Source organism: Pteropus medius, unplaced genomic scaffold (genome assembly GCF_902729225.1).
Source record: "Pteropus medius unplaced genomic scaffold, Ma_sr-lr_union100, whole genome shotgun sequence".
Classification (NCBI taxonomy): domain Eukaryota; kingdom Metazoa; phylum Chordata; class Mammalia; order Chiroptera; family Pteropodidae; genus Pteropus; species Pteropus medius.
Window position 1 is genome coordinate 27135233 of NW_024344378.1, and position 10887 is coordinate 27146119.

Here is a 10887-nt window from a genome sequence, read left to right on the forward strand (position 1 = left end):
GAGCCATTCCTAAAACTGGTTTTTTAAAAATGGTTCCTGAAACCCTCACACACTGCTGGTGGGATCGTAAATTGGTACAGCCACTATGGAAAACGAAACACTAAGAATTGATCTACCATATGATCCAGTAATCACTCTACTGGGTATTTACCCCAAAGACTTGAAAACCCATATCTGAAAAGATATTTGCACATCGATGTTCATAGCAGCATTATTCATGGTGGCCAGGACATGGAAGCAACTGAAGTGTCTTACGTTGGATGATTGGCCAAAGAAGCTGTAGTACATATATACAATGGAATATTACTCAGCCATAAGAAGAGATGAAATACTGCCATTTGCAACAAGATGGATGGACCTCGAGATAATTGTGCTAAGCGAAATAAGCCAGACAGAAAAAGTTGAAAATCATATGATATCACTTATATGTGGGATATAAACCTAAAAGCAGCAAATGAACAGGACAAATAAACAGAGACTCTTGGACATGAACTATAGTCTAGTGGTTACCAGAGGGTAGGGGTAGAGAGAGAGCGGGGAAGTAGACAGGGTAAAGGGGGTCAAATATGTGGTGACAGAAAGAAATCTAACTATGGGAGGTGAACAAACTGTAAATATATATATGCCTTACTGTAAAAGTGTACAGCTGAAACTTATTAGATTTCATTAACCAATGTTATCATAAAAATAAATTAATTAATTAACTTAAAAACAAAAAAGATAACTATCCATGGAGGAAAAAAAAATGGTTCCTGAGCACTTACAACAAAATTGTTAGAAAATATAATTTTAAAATATATTCTATTTACAGTTGTAACAAGCAATATAAAAGCATCATAATACGGCTAATAAAAATGTGTAAAATCTTTACAGGAAAAGTATAAATATATATTAAATAATATAAATGCACCATTTTCCAAGAAGGCCTAAGTAGAGAGATATATCACATTTCTGGTTGAGAGGACTCAACAGTGTACAAATGGCAAACTTTTTCCCAATTAATCTATTTAGATGCACACTATCAATACCAACAGTGTTTTGTTTTGTTTTGTTTTTAATAGAAATTAGGTAGCAAGTAGCTAATCTTAAAATATTGGAAGGGTAAGGACAAATGAAAGTCAAAACAAATTTCAGTCTATAGTCAACAATACTGTATTGTGTACTTAAAGTTTGCTAAGAGTAAATCTTTACTGTTTTCAACACACACACACACAAATGGTGACTATGTGAGGTAATAATGTGCTATCATTATTCTGGTAATCATTTCACAATATATACATATATCAAATCATTGTGATGTACAACTTAAACTTAAAAATGTTATTTGTCAGTTATATCTCAATAAAGCTGGAAAGCATACAAAATTGAGGACAAAGAATGAGGGGAATCACTGCACCAACTACTAAATGTAGTTCTTAGCTCTAATAATGTTAAAATAATGTACCATGGAAGAATAGACCGACATGGACCAATGGACCAACGGAATGGTACAGAGAGTCGAGGGGACTGACCCACTCATATATGGGAATTTGTATTTAACAGAAATGACACCTCTAACACTGGGAAATGCTGGGCTATCCTTATAAGGTACTGAAACATTTAACTTTCTATTTGGAAGAAGATAAAATTAGATCTCTATTTCACCATATAAGCAAAAGTAAATTCCAGATGGACAAAAATTTAAATGTGAAGAGCAAAAATTTAGAATTTTTGGAAAACAATATGGGAGAATATCTTGGATGTAGAGTTATGAACAGATTTTTTTTATTAAAATGAACAGATTTATTAAATAAAGAACAAATACTCACAAACCTTAAAAAAGATTTACGATTTGACTACATTAAATTTAAAAAGTTTTTCATAATAGAGGATAACATAAACAAAATTAAAAGGCTAGATAAAATTTGGGAGAAGATATTTGCAATTCAAATAACAACTTCAAAATAAATACAGAACAGTTACAAATGTATAAGAAAAGAGTAAACTAGTTTTTTTTTTAAAAGACACAAAGGATTAAAACTCTCTCTCTTTCTCTATGTGTTTTTAGCTGGTTTTACCTTTTTGTTGTTATGAATGATCTAAAGTAAATACGAGAAAACGTTAATCTGGATAGCTGACATATGGCTGTCTGTTTTATTTTCTGTACCTTTCTATGTGTTTGAAATATTCCTTAATTTTAAGAATTAAAATATAGAAACATTTTTTAAAAGGTGAGAACCAGAATTCAAGTATTTTCTGTCTGAATCTTCTTCAATACAATTCAATACGATAAGCCTCTGTGCACATTCCATGGGCGAGGTATGGGAAATTAGTTGTCAGAGAGATGTGGTCCCAAATTCAAAGACTACATATCCTAGAGGGGAGAAAGGTAAGAATTATTCCTTATCCTTTTCGGTTGTCATTTGGTACCGGCCACCAAGGAAAACAAACTGCAGTTTTTCATTTGAGCTAAATATAAATGCGACAAGAAAAAACCCATGTGAAGGGCTTCCCCCAGGGCCACGTGCTTGGCTGTCATACCTACTGATGGCAGTCACAAGTTCCTTCTGACTGCCAAAATGTCGTTAGATGGTGGTGCCTGGCATGACCGGGGCCACTGAGACTCCAGGCTGTTTTAGAGACTGCAGGTAGCAGGGTTCTTTTGCAGAGGCCATGTTCTCCCAGGACGACCCTGGATAATTGGTTTATTTGGATAGAAAAGTGAAAAAAAGGAGCTCACTATGAAGAAAGTGGTTGCCAAGGGCTGGAGTGGGAGAGGATGAATCAATGGAACACAGAGGATTTTTAGGGCACTGAAACTACTCCGTGTGATACTACCATGGTGGTTAAATGTCATTATGCATTTATTCAAACCCACAGAATGTGCACGCCAAGAGTGAACCCTAATGTAAGCTATGGTCAATTATGATGTGTCATGTAGGTTCGTCAATTATAACAAATGTACCACTCTGGTGGGGGGGTGTGGAATATAGAGCTGTGTGTGCAGGGGATATATAGGAATTTTTTCACCTCCTCTCTTCTGTGAAACTATTGCTTTAGCTAAAAAAGAAGTCTTTTTTTTTTTTTTAAAAGGAGGTCAGAGCCTAGTGGGGAAGACAAATATGAAGATCAAGACATACAGTTCATAAAAGAGGTAGAAACAATATGCTGAAAGAATTGGGGGGGGCAGGAGAAGAAATGAGGTTGCATAGGGTTTCTTTAGGACCAATAGAATTTCAGATCGGCCTTATTTTTGGTCAATGAGTATGTGCCATTTAAACCCTTAGCTGAAGGGTAATATGGTATCATCCCAAATTGCTATTGACAGAGGATACTTTATGGAGCTGATACAGAAATCCACCAATTAGACTTAAACCACTACTCCCTTCTCCTCCCCTCCCCATCCACCCCCAGGTTTACAGCATACCAGAGAATGTGATTCATCATAGACAATACAGTCATCGGGGTGACTGCAGACACAGAATTTAGTGAGTTAGAGGGGTAGAAAGGAAGAAAAAGAGAGAGAAAGGAGAGACAAAGAATGAGTTCTAGCAATAGCAAGTCAGATGTAAGAATTACCAATGTTTCATAATAAAGGCCTGAATCAAGAAGTAGTTTTCCCAGATGAGACCAGGCTACTTGGGATAAAAAAAAAAAAAAAAAAATCTGGAGGCCTCCTCACTTTTAGGTAAACATAAATTACAGATTGAAAGCAGAATGTGTGCCCCCCAGAGTTTGCTATATGATTCTGTAGTAGGCTAAATAACAGCCTGCAAATATATCCACACCTAATCTCCAGAATCTGTGAACGTTGCCTTATGTGGCAAAAGAGATTGCCAGTGTGTGATTAAATGAAGGCTCTTGAGATAGGGAGATCATCTTGGATTATCCAGTTGGGTCCTCAGTGCAATCACCAGTGTCCTTATAAAAGAGAGGCAGAGGGACATGTGACATGGAAGACGGGCACTGTGACCACTGAAGTAAGATGCGATGAAGCTGGCTTAGACAGTAGAGGAAGGGGCTGCTAGCCAAGAAATGCAAAGAATTCAGTTCTAAAAGCTGGAAAAAGAAAGAAACTGGATTCTTCTCTAGAGCCTCCAAAAGGAGCCCAGCTCTGCCAACATCTTGATTTTGACCCAGTAAAACTGATTTTGGGCTTCTGACCCACCAAATTTGTTGTAATTTGTCACAGCGGTCATAGGAAATGAATAATTATTTCTTTAGCTATCTTGATTAAAAAAAAAAAAGACTTCTAAGCATTTTGACATAGAGAAGTTGATATCCATTGGATGACAAGAGTCAAGATTCTGGCCCTAAAGAAGGTGGGAGCAAGGGGAGTGATCTTCTGGGGTAGATTTTCATGTATGTGGTTAACCAGGAGTGCTCTGGGGAACACCACTGTACAGGGGTGAGGAAAGCAGGCCTGGGCAGAGGGTAAAATTGTACTTTGATGCAGTAGCATAGAGGTCCCAGCCAACCCTCCAAGTAACTCCAGAGATGAGGTGGCCCTGCAAAGATGTCTTGCATTGAGCAAGGAGGCCAATCCTTTGTACCCCCACACTGACCAGTCATCAGATGCAGGCTATTCTGAGGGAAGGAGTTGTAATCTTGAGTGAGGCAACAACCTTTACCAAAGGGCAGTCCCTGGGGAGGGACTCAGTTATAGGCCATCAGCAGGCAACACTCTGGGCAGCTGGGAGGGCATGCGCCTGGGTCCTGAGGCAAGGGTCCAAGCAGCACACACAGTATTTGCTGCTCCATGGGAGCAGCCCCCAACACGATTTTATCTGATTAAGTTCCTGATACAGATATATAAGGGAAAGTTTCTTATTGACCCTACTCTCAGGCCATTCCTTCAGAGGTACAGTCCAAGTCCTTAGTCTGTATGATTCTTTTAGAAGCCTGCTGAAAGCAGCTCAGGGCCACCTTGGGCAAAGAGACTGACATAACTATAAGTGGTTTGGTCTTAGACCGAGGTTTGAAAATAAACCTCCCAATGGAATATTTGGAAAGCCTTCTGAGAAAGCCCCTGAATAAATACCATAGCCCCTTGTACCATTGTCAGGATTGTTTTGGCTTGGCTTTCTGGGACTTGCACTGTGTCTTGGCTGATTAATAAAGCCACATGGAAAACATAGGGAGCCCAGAGGCAGATCTTGTCTCCGCCATCATGCCACACCAGGGCACCAGCCAACTCTGGCTTCACGCTCCAACGCCGAGGCTCTAGGGAAAAGCAGAGCTGAAGTTAGTTTCCTGTTATCCCGCACTCTGGAGAGACCCACTTTCAGAAGAACAACTTTAAACAAGCCACAGGCCTTTGAGTCCTGCCTTTTGTTGTTCTAAATTCTGCTTAAAGGTCTAAGTACTGCACTGAGCATAATTTAGTGGTGCTTTCACGACTTGGAACCATTCAGGGGCTCAGAGGCATGACTGAACTGACTGTGGTGTCTGAAGGTCTAGGGCTTTGTCTTACTTCTGACACCTATTAACAGTGTGACTTTGGGCAAGGCACTGCTCTCTGACTCTGTTGTCTTCCCCTGTATAAAATTATCTCTAAGATTCTGTCTTGTGTTCATGCTCAAGGAATCTGTAGTTCTCTTATGGGCATGGAGGTTGCAAAGAATGACATGCATTTGTACAGATGCTGGCACATCTTAAAATCTGCTTTGTTGGGAACAAATTCCTGCCATCAGATTTCTTTCAAATGGATGAATATATGAATATATCATGCTTATTTGCATTGGCTGCTTTTCCTCTAAATCAGCAGCTTGATATTCCCTTGTATCACTAAAATAGACCCCTTTCATCAGCCTGTGAATTTTCCAAGGGCTTGCACATGAGTGACCATTATACATTTTTTAAATCCACAGGATTATTTTAGAAGTTTAGTAGAATGGTAGACTAGAAAGCCTGCTAACTTATTTGTCAGAATGTTTGCATTGCAGTCCATGCCAACTACTCACCTTGTGACATTGGCAAGCCATTTAATCCCATTGAGCTGCTGATAGGCATGTCGGTCAAGGTCAACCCTGCCTACCTGATGCAGAAACTGCAAATATCAAATGAAATGGAACTCGTAAGAGAACTCTGGAACATATAAAGCTTTTCCAAATGAAAGCAATTATTATTATTTTAACACCTTCAAAGCCACACATGGGAATCTATTCTGTCAGTTGCATTTGCTCGGGAAAAGCCTTTCCTTTTAAAAGCAAAGATTTCTAGTCAGTGTTGTCAGAATATAAACAGAGTAAGTACAAAGATTTATTTTGCCAGCTTCTGAGGTTCCCAAGAGAATGATTCCCAGCAGTAAAAGTTGCTCAAACAGTTTGTGAGGTCACCTGCTCTTAGCAAACACAATTGATAGAGAAGGAACTAGCCCAGAATCTACCTGAGGACTGATGCTCACACCAGGAGCTACAAAGGCAAAGGGCAATTGCTCCTGCAACCTGAGGCCTCTGAGCTCAGCTTCCACATTAGAATAGACAGTTCTGTTAACTCTTTCAGAGAACACATTAGTCACGAGGCTCTTCTGGGTACAAGAACCACTGCAAATGTGAACCTGTCACAATATAAAATAAAATCACAATCCTTAAGAATTTTTTATTTCTACTGTTCAAACCTTATTCATCCAGATTGTAGCAAACCCACAGAACACCTCACTTATTCTATTCCCCTAATTTTATAGAAAAACCCTGCGAATGAAAGATACCCCCACAAAATGGTATCACTGCCATTAATGCAGCATGCTTCTCCTTCTAGAATAAAAAATCTTCAATTCCACTGCTCAGAAAGATTATTGAGAAAACATCATAGCAAGCCAATTGACAGCTGACTTCCTATTCTCGCTGCTAGCTTAAAAGAATCTAGATAAAGCAACAGTGAAAGAAATTCAAACTGTGCCAAGATTAGAATGGCTTACAAAAGCTCTGCTTTTATTTGCTTATTTACTGGGTCTCCATTTTGCTCTTTCCACTTTTGGGAAATACTGATGCCCAGTGTTGGTGTCTGGGTAGGAACAGGTATGGCAGGTCTGGAGGGGCCAGGCTGAGGGCCAGGCTAAATCAGAATAGATTGGCAGGTGGTCTCCTTGCACACAGAGAAAGGAAACTATAGGAGGATGGGCCTGTTGTTATAGAAACCCGAGCCTTCCTGGACACACACAGGTAGGGGCGATAGGTCTTTGATAATCGAATCGTAAGACTTGAAACAGTGCTGTAGGATTCAGCGCAGGCTGACAGGCAGATTCACACACAGTGCAGCTGAGCATGACAGCCCTCTTCTGCTCAGGGTTGAATCCCTGTCTTTTCTTCCTCCAGCAGATGTTGGCTGGGAAGTGCACCTTGCTTTCTCCTTAGCAAGGCAGAGCTTTGCAGGTGCTTGTGATTACATAGCCAGTGACGGTTAGGTCTTCTGGGAGGTTCTTAATGGTCCTGATGTCAGTTACTTGTGGGATCCCATTTCTCTTCAGCCAATTAACTAGAGTTTCATTTAATGTAAGGTAAAACATGGATCCACTTGAGTTGCTTTCCTCTGTCCTACTCTGAATTTTACACACACACACAGACTCTCTCTCTGTCTCTCTCTCTCTGTCTCTCTCTCTCAGAGCAACACGAATACCTATAATAACCCAGATACACACTCTAACATAGACATAGCTTCACAAACCCACCCTCATCGGCCCTCCCATAAAGACACTCACATTTCTGAGGTTGAGAAGGCTTATACTTCAAAAAATAGAGCTTAGCTGTGTTTTTAAAGATTACAGCTGTCAAAGGGATGTTCATTTTGGAGTAGGGTGGTTTCCAAGCTCGTAGGAATTTGTGTTTGTAATGAAGCTCTGCTTTTTCTAAAATAGCTGGGCTGCCTTAGTTATGATTGTTTGTTTTTTTAACTTCCCTGAGATTTGTCATGCTGCATGATTTCAAAATAACCCTGCCAGAAACCCCAAGGTCGACGCTTGCTCACTCGCTAGTTTTTCCAGAATAAAAGTAAAATGTGTAGCACAACAGACAGGAATAAGCTTGCCTAGGGTAGCCATCCTTAAGGTGAACCCCTTCTTGCTCTGTACCCCTGGACCAAGAATCTTGACCTCAGTTGTCAGAAAGACTCTTGCCACCCGCACACCTCAAGTTAGAAATAACAATAGAGTTCTTTAACCCATGACTTTATAAAGACAGAAAAAGGCCAACTGAGAATGATTGATTCCAACTATGAAATGAGAATTATGTACAGTTGGTTACACAGCTAACCCTAACACATTTCTTTCCCACAAGCCATGAATAATACCGTAGTTCTGGAATCAATTTTCACATCCTTTTTACTGAAGACTTGTCTATAGCTGAATGTCTCTATCCAATCCTGTTCAGATCTTTTTTCCTTTCATTGTCCCAGTTTTCCTATGTTTGCTGCGTCCCTTACCATTTAAGTTTTGAACCTGGTTATGTTGTTGGAGCAGAGTGACTGCTGTGTGTCCACCTAAATCCTTCTCTTTCTCCTGAGCACAGAGTAAAACTCATTTCCCAACCTCGGGAGCAGTGGGAACCATTCACTGAGCCTTGGCCAGTGGAATGTGGACAGAGGTGATAAACACCACTTCTATGACCACATGGAGCATAGCACAGCACCCCTTAGCTCTCTTGCTTTGCCCCCATACAATCTCCACCTGATCGTGATACACATGAAAAATAAACCTTTACTGCATTACTCCAGTGAGATTTGAGGATAGTTTGCTAGAACACTCAAAACAGACTCATTCCTAGATCTAGCTTTGAAGAATCCTTGGTTTCTCTGTCTACTAGTTTAGACTTTGAATAAATTTCTTATTGATTGCATATATAGCCAGAGTCGCTCTCATTGGTACAATGCTTATTGTCTGGTGTCCCCACAATGGCTTCTCTGTATCCAATGTTGGGGTTCTTTCTTGTTCTATTCTTTGCCACCCTGAGTCGCATTGCATGGGAGGAATTTTAAATAGCTTATAGCATTTTTTTGTATACAATATGAAAAAGTGTTCCCCATTTTTCAAAATTCATTCCCCTCTGGTTCTTCCTGGGTAGCAGTATAAAACGGTCTCAAACTTACCTGTTTTCATCTTGGTGTGTGAGCCACATGAAGTTGTAAGCAAGCGTGTAAGACATCAGCTTTCCTGGATCTCCCTTGTTTGAAGATATGTTTTACGCCTGATAGATCATCTCTGTTCATCTTCAACATCTATGGAGCATCAAGTCAAGTTCTGAATAGTGAGGCAGTCATTGGCTGTCCACAAACTGAGACCTCTCCTGGACACAGTAGATTCAGGGACAGTTCATTTATTTTCGAGAACTAAAGAAAAGAACAATGTAGATTAGTGGGAAGAGTAGAAGATTAGATTATTGATCTGGATCGTAATCTAGACTCTTCCTCTATAACTTGCTGAAGTGACATCAAATGAACTGAAACTTCACTTTGCCTCTATTCCTCTGCTTCTTCATCTATTGTATGATGGTAATATTACTTTCTGTGGTTAACCTGATAAGGTTCTTTAGTCGTTACAGTACAGAAAAGATATTCTATGTAGAAACATGGGAAAATTACATTTGGAAAAATGTATTATTTAAAGAAAACTCAATTACGGAATTATTTAAAGAAAACTCACTTATAGTCCGGTAGTTATGTCTTAGGGACTGACTAGACCTCTGCCACAAAGGTTGCTCTTTGAAAATGAACGTCATTTTCTTGGGGTTCATTTAACAGTTTTCCCACTTTAACACACACAAAAAAAGTGTGACACAATGCTTTATGAGTGGGATATGTATTGTCAATATTCTGGCTAACTTGCCAAATTAGAGGTCTTACTTATTTCCAATGTCTACTCAGCAGTATTGGGTTAGGTTTGCCTGTGTTGAAAACTATTGAAACCATAGTTAGAGAACTCCACATCTGAGACTTTGTCCTGTGAGTATATAGATGTGGGAAATGACACATATTAGAAACTATTCACTGTTTGGAATAGCAAAAAATTAGAAACGCCTAGATTTGCACCACAATGGGGATTGGTTAAATCAACTATGGACCAATCATGTACTACCAAAATAAGTAACTATGAATACCAGAACTCTGATATACTGATACGGAATATTCTGCAAGAAATTTCATTAAACTAAAAAAGCGAATTGCAGAAGAGTGTATAAAATTTTATCATTTTTGTCAAAAAAATTTTAATGTATTTGCTTGTATAGGTACACAATATCTCTGGAAGAATACCAAAATGCTGGTATTATTGTTTGCCTCTGGAGAAGAAAATAAATTGGCTAGAAAGTAGACTGTAGCGGGGCCATTTGTGTTTTTAAAATTTAAAACTACGTGACTATATTAACTCTTCAAAACAAAGTAAAATAAAATAAAAAACAAGATCAAATCTAGTTTGTTTATTTTTTTTTAGTTGTAAAATATATATAATATGACATTTACCATTTTAACTTTTTTTAAGTGTGTAGTTCAGCGACATCAAATACATTCACATTGTTGTGGAACCACTACCACCATCTGTCTCGAAAAATTTAGAAACACCTAGATTTGCACCACAAGGGGCATTGGTGAAATCAGCTGTGGACCATCCATGCACTAGTGTGTCTGCTATCTGGTCATTTGTCATGTTTGTATGGCAATGTCCAAGCCAGTGCTACCAGTAATAAAGCTGATCCCTGTGTCAAAATCTCTGTCAGTTCCAAATTTGGAAGTGGGGTACAGGGATGATTTCTCATGACCTGCTTAACCCCCAACAATTTTCATTAAATCGTTAAACTATGACTTTGGTTATCACCTGCTCCTGTAGAATTTCTCCCATTTATTTCAGAGAATCCCCTATGCAGTGTCCAATATCTCATATCTAACAACAATATTTCCTTGTTAAACCACCATGTCCCTACC

The 10887-nt window shown here is 39.1% G+C and overlaps 1 long non-coding RNA gene across 5 annotated transcripts; it reads right to left on the reverse strand.

Moving 5' to 3' along the window:
• Positions 1–1994: 1994 nt before the first annotated feature.
• Positions 1995–9921, reverse strand: LOC120609323 (uncharacterized). Of its 5 annotated transcripts, XR_005654737.1 has the most exons (6): positions 9614–9921; positions 9061–9300; positions 5943–6028; positions 5036–5202; positions 2521–2671; positions 1995–2353 (listed from the first exon to the last, which is right to left on the reverse strand). It is a non-coding gene; the product is annotated as an uncharacterized LOC120609323 (long non-coding RNA). The 5 variants fall into 5 exon arrangements; XR_005654740.1 differs by having other exon boundaries at positions 1995–2671; positions 9814–9921; XR_005654736.1 differs by having other exon boundaries at positions 1995–2671.
• Between the last annotated feature and the right edge of the window lie 966 nt (positions 9922–10887).